Source organism: Rhineura floridana, chromosome 11 (assembly GCF_030035675.1).
Source record: "Rhineura floridana isolate rRhiFlo1 chromosome 11, rRhiFlo1.hap2, whole genome shotgun sequence".
Taxonomy (NCBI): domain Eukaryota; kingdom Metazoa; phylum Chordata; class Lepidosauria; order Squamata; family Rhineuridae; genus Rhineura; species Rhineura floridana.
The window spans coordinates 43,242,909-43,252,574 of record NC_084490.1 but is presented as its reverse complement, the minus strand read 5'-3'; positions in this window follow the sequence as shown (position 1 = coordinate 43,252,574).

Here is a 9,666-nt window from a genome sequence, read left to right as displayed (position 1 = left end):
CATAAAGTGGAATAATAGTGGAATAAATGTACAATAGGGTGTGGATGTGACCACATTGTCCCTGTAAACGTTATTCTTTTATTTACTATAAATATTATTAATAATAATAATAAATTGTTATTTGAAAATGTTGCTTGTTAGACAAAAAGTTGCTTGTTACACAAAAAGGTCTCCAGGCGACTCACAACATATTTAAGAATATAAGCATATATAAAAATGCATTATAGCAAAATCATATTTACATCAAGCACACTTACACAAAAACATGTGCAATTCATTAAAAAAATGGTAATGCATGAACCAATCCCCAATAACAGCAGCACAACTAAGTAACACCAAACAACACAATCATAGTCCATCAAAAGCCTGGGGAAATATATGTTTTTACCTGGTGCTGAGAATGTCAGAGAGTCGCGATGCTGGGAACAGAGAGTACTGAGTGAGTTTATGTGTGTGTGTTTGAATCCTTGCTAAAGATTATACCTTCCCTGCAAATTAGTCAGACAGAGACTTTAAGCTTTAAAATAAGAAATAACTACTTTATTCTGGAAGTACATACTTGATAGGAAAGAGCCCTGTATCTAGCTAACTAGCTAAGTTGGAGCTGCAAACACTGAGCCCAGTGCTTGCCCTCATGCTTTTGAGGAGAGGGAGAGACAATGGAATATGTCTGCTCCCCTCTCAAGAGAAAGAAGAAGTAAGAAGGAGGGAAGGAACTGTGATCAACATCCTTTGCATATCAGTCTAGCAGGAAGGAAGAGACAGCAGGAGATCAAAGGACAGGTATAGCCTAGCAACTAAGAGGTCTCCTCTCTAGCTACCCTTTTTAACCCCATGCAGCCTCAACCCATAAGTTGGAGTTGAACCACATATATTCCAACAGAAAGCATGTCAGCGAAGGCACCAGGCGGACCTCAGTGAGGAGAGCATTCCACAAACAGGGAGCCACAAGCAAAAAGGCCATCTTCGTTGTCATCCTCCTCCAAGCCTCCCTCAAAGGAGGGACCTGGAAAAGTGCCTCACTTGAAGTTCTAACAGTCTGGGTAGTTTCATATCAGGAGAGAATTCAGGAAGATATCCTGAGCTATAAACAGCTTTTGAAGCGATACAGAAATGGAAGAAACCTAAATCCGGATCTACCAATCTAAATGCAACTCATTGGCCATGTACTGTCAGGTGCGTGATACTCCTCCTGGTTTTGTGAAATATGAGACAGGCAGGCAGACAACCCCCATCTTCCCTCCCCCCCCAAAAAAACCAAGTTCGTAAAGCTACTGATGGGCAGTTGCCATGGGTTTGCTGGGTCACAAGACTATTGTATTTCCTTCAAGGAGATCAGACTAGTGAATATAATATGATTTGATTATTGTTTTGCCTCCTGTGCTGTTATTTAGATACTTTATTTCAGGAATGAGGAAATTTTGGCCCTCCAGATGTGAGCTGAACTACAAGCCAGATGTGTGGCCAGAGATTATGGGACTTGTAGTCCAGCAACATCTGGAGAGCCAAAGGTTCCTCACACCTGCTCTATTTGTTTAATATTGAATTTTAATATGTATCATTTATGTTCTCTGTCTCACCCTGGTATCTGATGAAAGGTGAGTTATATTTTAAATTAAAAAAATAAATATCTCCCTCTCCAGTCTATCTGATGTCTGACTTCCCCCACCCCACAAACTCTCTAAAGGACTTTTAAACTCCATACAGAAATCTATTGCTTTGAACTCCAAGTCCACCTTTTGAGGTGGCTGCTTTGCCTTGCCTTGAGGTAACTACTGAACTGCTAGTGTCTCGCCAATGTATACATTTGCACTCACTTGAGATAGCTAATGGCCTCACCCAACCTTTGGCACTGACATTAACCTGCAGGGAGTTTATAGTTTGTAATCCCTGTCATAATCCCCTTGTCGATCAATTTGCTTTCTGTTTTGTGTTTGTTTTTTTAGGTGTTGTTTGTAACCTGGAGTTAACAACCCTTTCGCTATTTAAAAGCTGGGGGCGGAGCAATTAATGAGCAAAGCCCACTAGTTGTTAACCTCAGTAATGACTAATTTCCAGACCCCGCAGACATGGAAAAGCCCCAGTTTACAACTGCAATAACAGACCGTGTGTTTTAGAAAATTGATAGTCGCCATCATTTTGGTGGAGATAGTTTTCCTGATGCTGAGCAGAAACTGCATCCAAGCCCTGCTTGGTCTGGACAGCTAGAGCAAAAGGTGGGGGCAGGCAGGGAGGGATGAATCTGTCAATTTTGGTTTTTCTCAGTTTTTTGTTTTTCTAATTTGAAGTTCAGTTCTCCACATTTCCACAGCAGTTTCCAATTTTCTTTTTTTTAAGTCCTCATGTTATTTTCACAGCTGTATGTATTTATATGCACACTTTACCCTGGCAAATGCATTTTTGTACAAATAACGACTGGAGAACCTCAATACAAAATTCAGATAAGTGCAAATTTCGAAGGACAGCTGTATTTCGCATTCTGTTTAGGAAAGTGTGATTTAGGCAGGTTTGCCTTTAAATGTGAACTGAATCAAATTTCTCCCCTGTTCCTAGGGTCCAGATTGGGATGTTTTTAGTATGCCAGCTTTAGGCTGGCATAGCTGAGATCAAGGGATCTCCAGGGTTTAGGATTCAGCAGATCCCAAGCTCCTCCCTGCTATTCTGCAACAGCTAGTTTCAGGGGCTTTCCACTGGCTACTGCCAGTGGGGAGGAGCAGCAGGAGTATCTTGTATAGCTCGCATAGAAGGAAATGCCTTTTCTAAGATGGCGCCTGCTGTAACATGTGCTTGCTGTGATATGTGTATGCACCATCTAAAACAGGAATGTCCATATATTGCAGGACTACAGCTCCCATCATCCCTGATCATTGATCATGCTGTTAGGGGCTGATGGGAGTTGGAGTCCAATAACACCTGGAGGGCCACAGCTTCCCCATCTGTGATACAAAAGCTAAGATAATATGCTTTCGTCTTCAGAATTATTGCATTTTCTTCTTTTCAAAGCTGTACCCACTCACTTAGGAATAAACCCCACTGCAATGCAACATGTATTGGATTGCAGTGCAAATGAATGACTTAGTAGGCTATGCAAATAAAGCTCCTATGATGATGATGATTTTAAAAAATCAGGTATTAGTCTTAGGTTACAGGCACACTTCAGTGTGTCTTCAGCTCTGTTTTCTGAAGCCAGAGATGCATGATGCTAATGAAACTCCATCCCTTTTTACTTCAAAACCTGGAGAAATGCAGCACCAGTATGTTTCTCTGTGAAATCAGCTTGAAGCTGAAATCAAAACTAGTTGGTAGATCAACTTGTTGCCATTCTGAGTTGTGTGATCAATGAAACGCTTTGCTGTAGGTTGGGAAGAGACATTGATTGGCTCAACACTTTGCTGTGGGTGGTCCTAAAAGGTCTGACATCCGCAATGGAGGTGTATCCATCCAGCCATGGGCAAACACAGCCAGAGAAAATGGTCTGGCTGCTTTTGAAGCTGCTAGTGTGCCTGCTGCCTTAGTTCCGTATTGCTGATTGGGATTCAAACTAGATCACAGGTCTGAAAATAGTGAAGATTGGGATGAATTTTTAAACCAAACCAAACATATTTTATTGCTTAAAGCTAGATAGCCGCCACAAGAGCTAGGATTAAAATACATAAAATACATAAATATATAAAATTTGTAGAAGAGCTGGGTAAAAGGTAATAAAATCTGCCGTCGGCCATAAGAGTAATACATACTTGAAAATCAAAGCTGGGTAAGGACAATATGGTCTACCGTCAGGACAGGAGGGTTATTATGTGTATAGAAGGTGAAGGTCTACATAGGAATGAACGTGAGCATAAGGAACCTACTCCACATAGCCCTATAATTAACAATTACAAGCCTGCATTGGTTGTTTAACAAATGTAGACCTGATCTTCTTGGCTGCAAGGGCAAAATTGGCAACATGTGTTGTGACATGTTTGTCCGTGTCAACCAAGAGAGTGGCTATTTGTTCCAGGACAGGTCTATCTAACAGTGGGTAAATTAGGGGGAAGATAAATTTAGATCTAGGATCATCATAGAGTGGGCATCTCAGGAGGTAATGAGCTACATCCTCCAGTTCACCAGATTGGCAGATGCACACTCTAGAGTCAAGGGGAATATTAGCTTAGCGGCTGTCTAACATGGCCGTGGGCATAGTTTGGAAATGGAGGGAGGTAAATGCAATTCTTAACTGTGGGGGAATCAGGAAGGAAAGGTAGGGTTCCACCGCAAACAACGTCTTGTACCAAGGGTACCATAGGGAAAAAGGAGATTGAAGTGCTGAGTGGAGGGTCCATCTTTGGGCGTATAGTAAAATCCTTTCCTTAAGCAGTCGTCTAGCCCTTGGTGAGGAGTAAGAGGGTAGGAGATCTATGGCAATCCCATAGGCAGACAGTTTGAGTTTGGCTTGGGAGAACTAAGTAGATTGATGGTATGACTGCATTTGCTCCAAAAGGCACTTTTTGGGTAAGCGGGGGTCATCCATCCCGGATAGACGTAGCCAATAGGAAGCCAAGGCGTCGTGGACCATAGCCTCCAAGGGATGCGAGCCAGTCTCTAACCTCAGCATGGAGGCAGGAGTACCGCAAGGGGTTGTCAAGATAAACCTGAGGAAGCCATTCTGGACTACTTCTAGCTGCGAAAAGTTGCTGTAGCCCCAAATTTCAGCCCCATAAAGGAGCTGTGGAATGATTTTCCTGCGAAAGATTTCCAACGCGAGGGAGATCAGTTTGCCACCCCTGCTAGAAAAGAAGCGGCATAACTGATGTACAGAGCGAGAGGCCTTCAATTTAGCAGAATCACAGTGAAGTTTCCAGGACAGGTTGGAGGTAAAGTGTACGCCTAGGTAGCAATAACTCCATTGTTGTTGAACTATTGCATTATTAAGTCTCCAAACATGGTTGGTCCTTTCCCTCCCGAATACAACTACTTTCGTCTTAACATGGTTAACGCGGAGGTGCTCCCTAGTACAAAAAAGGCCTAATTTATATAGCAACCTCCTCATGCCGATTTGGGTTGTTGAAATGAGGGCCAGATCGTCGGCATACAGTAGGACAGAGAGTTTGGTGGCAATTATAGTCGGGGGGAAAAACGTTGGGCCAGAAAGTTCGTGAACAATGTTATTAATAAAAAAGTTGAAAAGAAAGGGGGCCAAAAGGCAACCTTGACGGACCCCCCGGAAGTAGGGATCACGTCAGAAAGGAGACCATTGGCTCCCAATCTGACTCTAAGGGATGTATCGCAACGCAGGATTTGGAGCAGCAGGAGTAACCTTCTGTCTATATTGGTATCCCCAAGTTTCTGCCATAGGCGGCTCCTGTCAACCAGGTCAAAGGCAGAGGAGAAATCCACAAATGCGACAAATAGTTCTTTCCTGTTATGGAGAGCATATTTTTGAATAAGGTGGGAAAGAACATAACAGTGGTCGATTGTAGATTTGCCTTTAACAAATCTTGCTTGTTCCTGGGCAATAGCACCATTCTCGTCTGCCCAGGAGACCAATTTAGCTAGGAGATACCTTGTGTAAAGTTTGGACGCTGTGTCTAATAGACTAATCAGCCTAAAGTTTTTAGGATCTGATTTGGGGCCGCTTTTATGAAGCGGGATCACCGTGCTGGAGCACCAGCCCTTAGGAATAACTCCGTGGGCATTAATAGATGTAAATAGTTTGGCAAGGATAGGAGCCCACCATTCAGGGTTAGATAGAAATAGCTCTGCAGGGAGCATATCCTCTCCCGGGGCTTTGTTAATGGGCAGTGAGCCGATGAGCAGGGCAGCCTCCTCAGGAGAGACCGGATCCCAATCTGGGCAGCAATTTAATAGACTAGCCAAGGATACAGAGTGAGATTGAAGAGGGGACGGGAAGGTGTTGTATAACTCAGAGAAATGAAGACTCCACTGATCAGAGGTTATCTGATTATTGGTAATAACATGTTCCTCCCTCATTCCCCTGGTGACCAGTTCCCAAAATTTAGAAGAATTTTTCTCTCAGGAGGCTAGACCTAATTCTCTCCATTGCAGTTGAACAAAATTTGCTTTTTTAGAATTAAGAAGTTTTTTATAAGACCGTCTGAGGAATAGATAAGCGTTAAAATTATCTACTGACTCGTCCTGTCCTAATGTCCTGATGGCCCGGTTTAGCCTACATTTTGCCAGGGTGCAACAATTATCGAACCACCCACGTGTCTTTAGGGGGATTGGTTTAGAGGTAACCAGTAGAGGCTTTAACATCCGGACTAGGGTATCATAGAGATTAAAAGGATCCTTAGAGGACAGGAGACGGTCTCTCATGTCCAACATTTGAGGAGAATTTAAAAGGGAGTTGATGGACTCACTTTGCCACTCCAGCGAATCCTTCTATCTCCCTGGGGCAATAGGGAATCGGAAGGGATAAGGGCACAAGGAGTGAGGTTAAGGGGGAAGGAAAAAGCAGCATAGGCATGTGGTCACTCTCTGGTCTTGAAATAACCTCAAAGGAATTTATAAAGGAGGTAAGGTTGTAGGAGAGGACCATATAATCAATTGTACTCCTGCCCCTCGGGCCCAAAACGTGTAAACATTAGACTCGGGGAACAGGTCGGAGCCATTACAAATAAAAAAGTGAAATTTGAAAATTAATGTAAAAAATGAGAGCCCTGCAGAATTTATAGATGAATCTATAGAATTCCTGCAGGGGGAGAGAGAAAGATCGTCCAGGGAGAGCCCCAGTTTGCTGCCAATAGCTGAATTGTTAGAGCCTATCCTGGCATTAAAGTCACCGGCTAATAATATTAAGGGGTCTTGAAATTGATGAAACAGGGATGACACTGCTTGATCTAATTCCCGCCAGATAGAGAGACGCTCGTTGCCAGACTTTACACTCATTGGGGGGACATAAACATTGATTACTATTAATTCAGGGGAGTCAGGCCAGGAGACTTTTATGATGAGAAAGTTATTAGACGGTATCGTCACAATCTCAGAGGCCATTGGATTCCAATCCACCGAAACTAGCGTAGCTAGACCTCCCTGGGGTCTGCCCCCCTTGGTGGAGCTAATAGCAGGGGAAGAATAGGCAATATAACCAGAGAGGGAAGGAAAGGTAGGGGAAGTAATCCAAGATTCCTGAATACAAATGATCTGAAAGCGTTTACAAAATTCCATAAAGCCATAACCCGCCAGCTTAGAAAGCCAACCCGCCACATTCCAAGAGGCTACGGTAAGGAGGGGAGGAGCAGATCTTGTGTCAGACACTGTGCGTCATGTCGGGATAAGCTCCTCCTGGTGAATCAGGGCCTCACAGTGTGACACAGGATTATAAACATTCGGCCCAGTCTGCAGAAGGGAGGAGGAGGATGGCAGCTGGTCTGAAATAACCCCCTTAGAGGGTGAACCTAATTCAAAGTCCTCCAGAAATCTGGAAGGCGGCCTTTTGCCTTGGAGGACTATAAGTAGGTTTTGTAAATTGTTTATAATATCCCGTTGGGCATTTTCAGACAATGTTGGAAAACTATTTACCTGCTCCTCCACCCCTTCACAGGAAAAAACAAAGGATTCATCCTCTAGGTCACCGGTGCAAGCCCTCTCAGGGGGTTGTAACTGAGGCTCACACGGGGACGAAGAGGCAGGAGAAACACTTATCTCGTCCACGACAATAAAACTGTCATTAGATAAGTCTAGTCCAAGGCGGTCAGACTCATTTAGAGATCTAGAAGGTAGTAGATCCATGTCCTCCTTTGAGGTGTCAGTTCCAGTAACTGGGGCGGAGAGTCGCAACAGATTCAAGGACGGGCTAGATTTGAGAGTTACCAACACAGGGGACTGGGGATCCTTTGGGAGTGGTAGAGCCCTTGCGGAAGAAACTGGCTGGTGTCGAAAGGAACACAGGGGGCGGGGTTTCGCCTGGTTTAAAAAATGTCTTTGTGCATGGATTCCACGCCTAAGTAAGGAGGACCGTCTAGCCAGTATGAGACTAGACGACACCTGGTGTTTAAAGGTGAGAAGGACTGACAGTTTTGTATCGAAACTAGGCAAAAATTCCGCCTTTACAATATCCTCTGATTTGATGAATGTCAGGTTCAGGGAATGTAGAATTTTATAAATGTACCCTTTCTTGTTAGCATTAAAGGATCTGGAGCAGGCGATGGGTAGATTTAATAGAGCAATCGAGTTCTGATTATATTTCAAAGACCAAAAGTTCACATCCTCAGAAGGGTGTGGGCCCTTAAAGAGGCCATCCATGGGAGCCCGCCATTCAGGACTCGAGTTTACTACAACTGGCTCATGGGCCATGGAAAGGGAAATTTGGGGATGGCAAAACAGATTGTCTTGAGGTTTATGCGAAGAGTCTTGGAGAGGGAAAGGTCGAGTGGAGTTTTCCTTTGCCCTTCCGGTATTTAACGATGTTTCTAGTAGTTTAAAAAGCTTCCGAAAATCCATCTTCTTACCTTAGAATGTTTATATCCTTTAATGTTTTTGGATTTTTTAACATTCAGGGCCGATTTGGATTTCTGTTTACGTTTGCATTTGTTACCACGAGGAGGGGTTGAACTTGATCTGATATTGGTGAAATTTTCAGGCTTAATGATTGAAACTATTTTAAAAAATTCCTCCGTGAGGGTCCTTAATAAGCCATTAGTCTCTGAGATAAAGTTTTTGATACATACTATTTCCCTCAAAGCAATTGTCAGTTGAGTGTTTAGGCGTAGGTAATCAGACTGAAGCTGGGTCTGTCTCACATTGTCACTTTCCGACTCCATTGTCTCTGGCGTATAATGAAGAAAAGATAACGGACCCTGTGAACGTTGAAGATTCAGGACTTCAGGATTATCTGTAGCCAAGACAGAAACCCCCGACGGGATCCCTGAACGCAAATTTAACGGATTTGATGGAAGCTCAGCCTGAGCTAGCTCCTGTGCAAGGTTTCAGTTGACTGGTGGGGACAACTCCACATTTGTGTGGATATCTCTGAGATCTAGTGACCAGTCTAGCTCAGCACCAGGAGGGAAGGCTGACAAAATGGAATTAGAAATGCAGACTGGCTCCTTTAAATTTAAAACTGCATCTCGATTGTGGGAGCAAGGAGCTTTCTTCTCGGCGTTAAATGAAGTGAAGAATTGGGTGATTTTAAGTTGTTTCTCGTCTCCATAAAAATCTTCTGAAGCCTCTTCAAGCTGAATAACATGGTCTCGACACATCTTCCTTGTAAGCACCATGATTTATAGAAGAGAGGCAAGGCTTTCCACCAGGGTGTCTTATCATGCCTTAGGCCATAAATCTTAATACCCTTAATGAGAGGGAGTAGAGTATAGAAAATAAAACAAAATGGTAACAAAAAGAGCAGGTTCAAAACAGGCGACCGACCTTCATAGATAGAGGGTAACAGTTGGTAAACTGAATTCAGCACAGAGCAGCGTTAATGAGTTGCAACCAGCTCGGCAGCCATCGAATTTTTAAACAAAAAATGTAGAGTTGTGTTATTAAAGTGCACTAAAGCACTCTGTTGTCCTGCTGCAGCAAATCCACTTGAAAAAACAGTGGGTCTTTGCAGATAGGAGTGACGGGAAATGCACTGAAAAGTGTGGGATGAACGAATGACTGACAAGAAGATGTATCACCACCACACAAGCAAATCGGGATGAATTCAGGATGACTGCTCCTTCT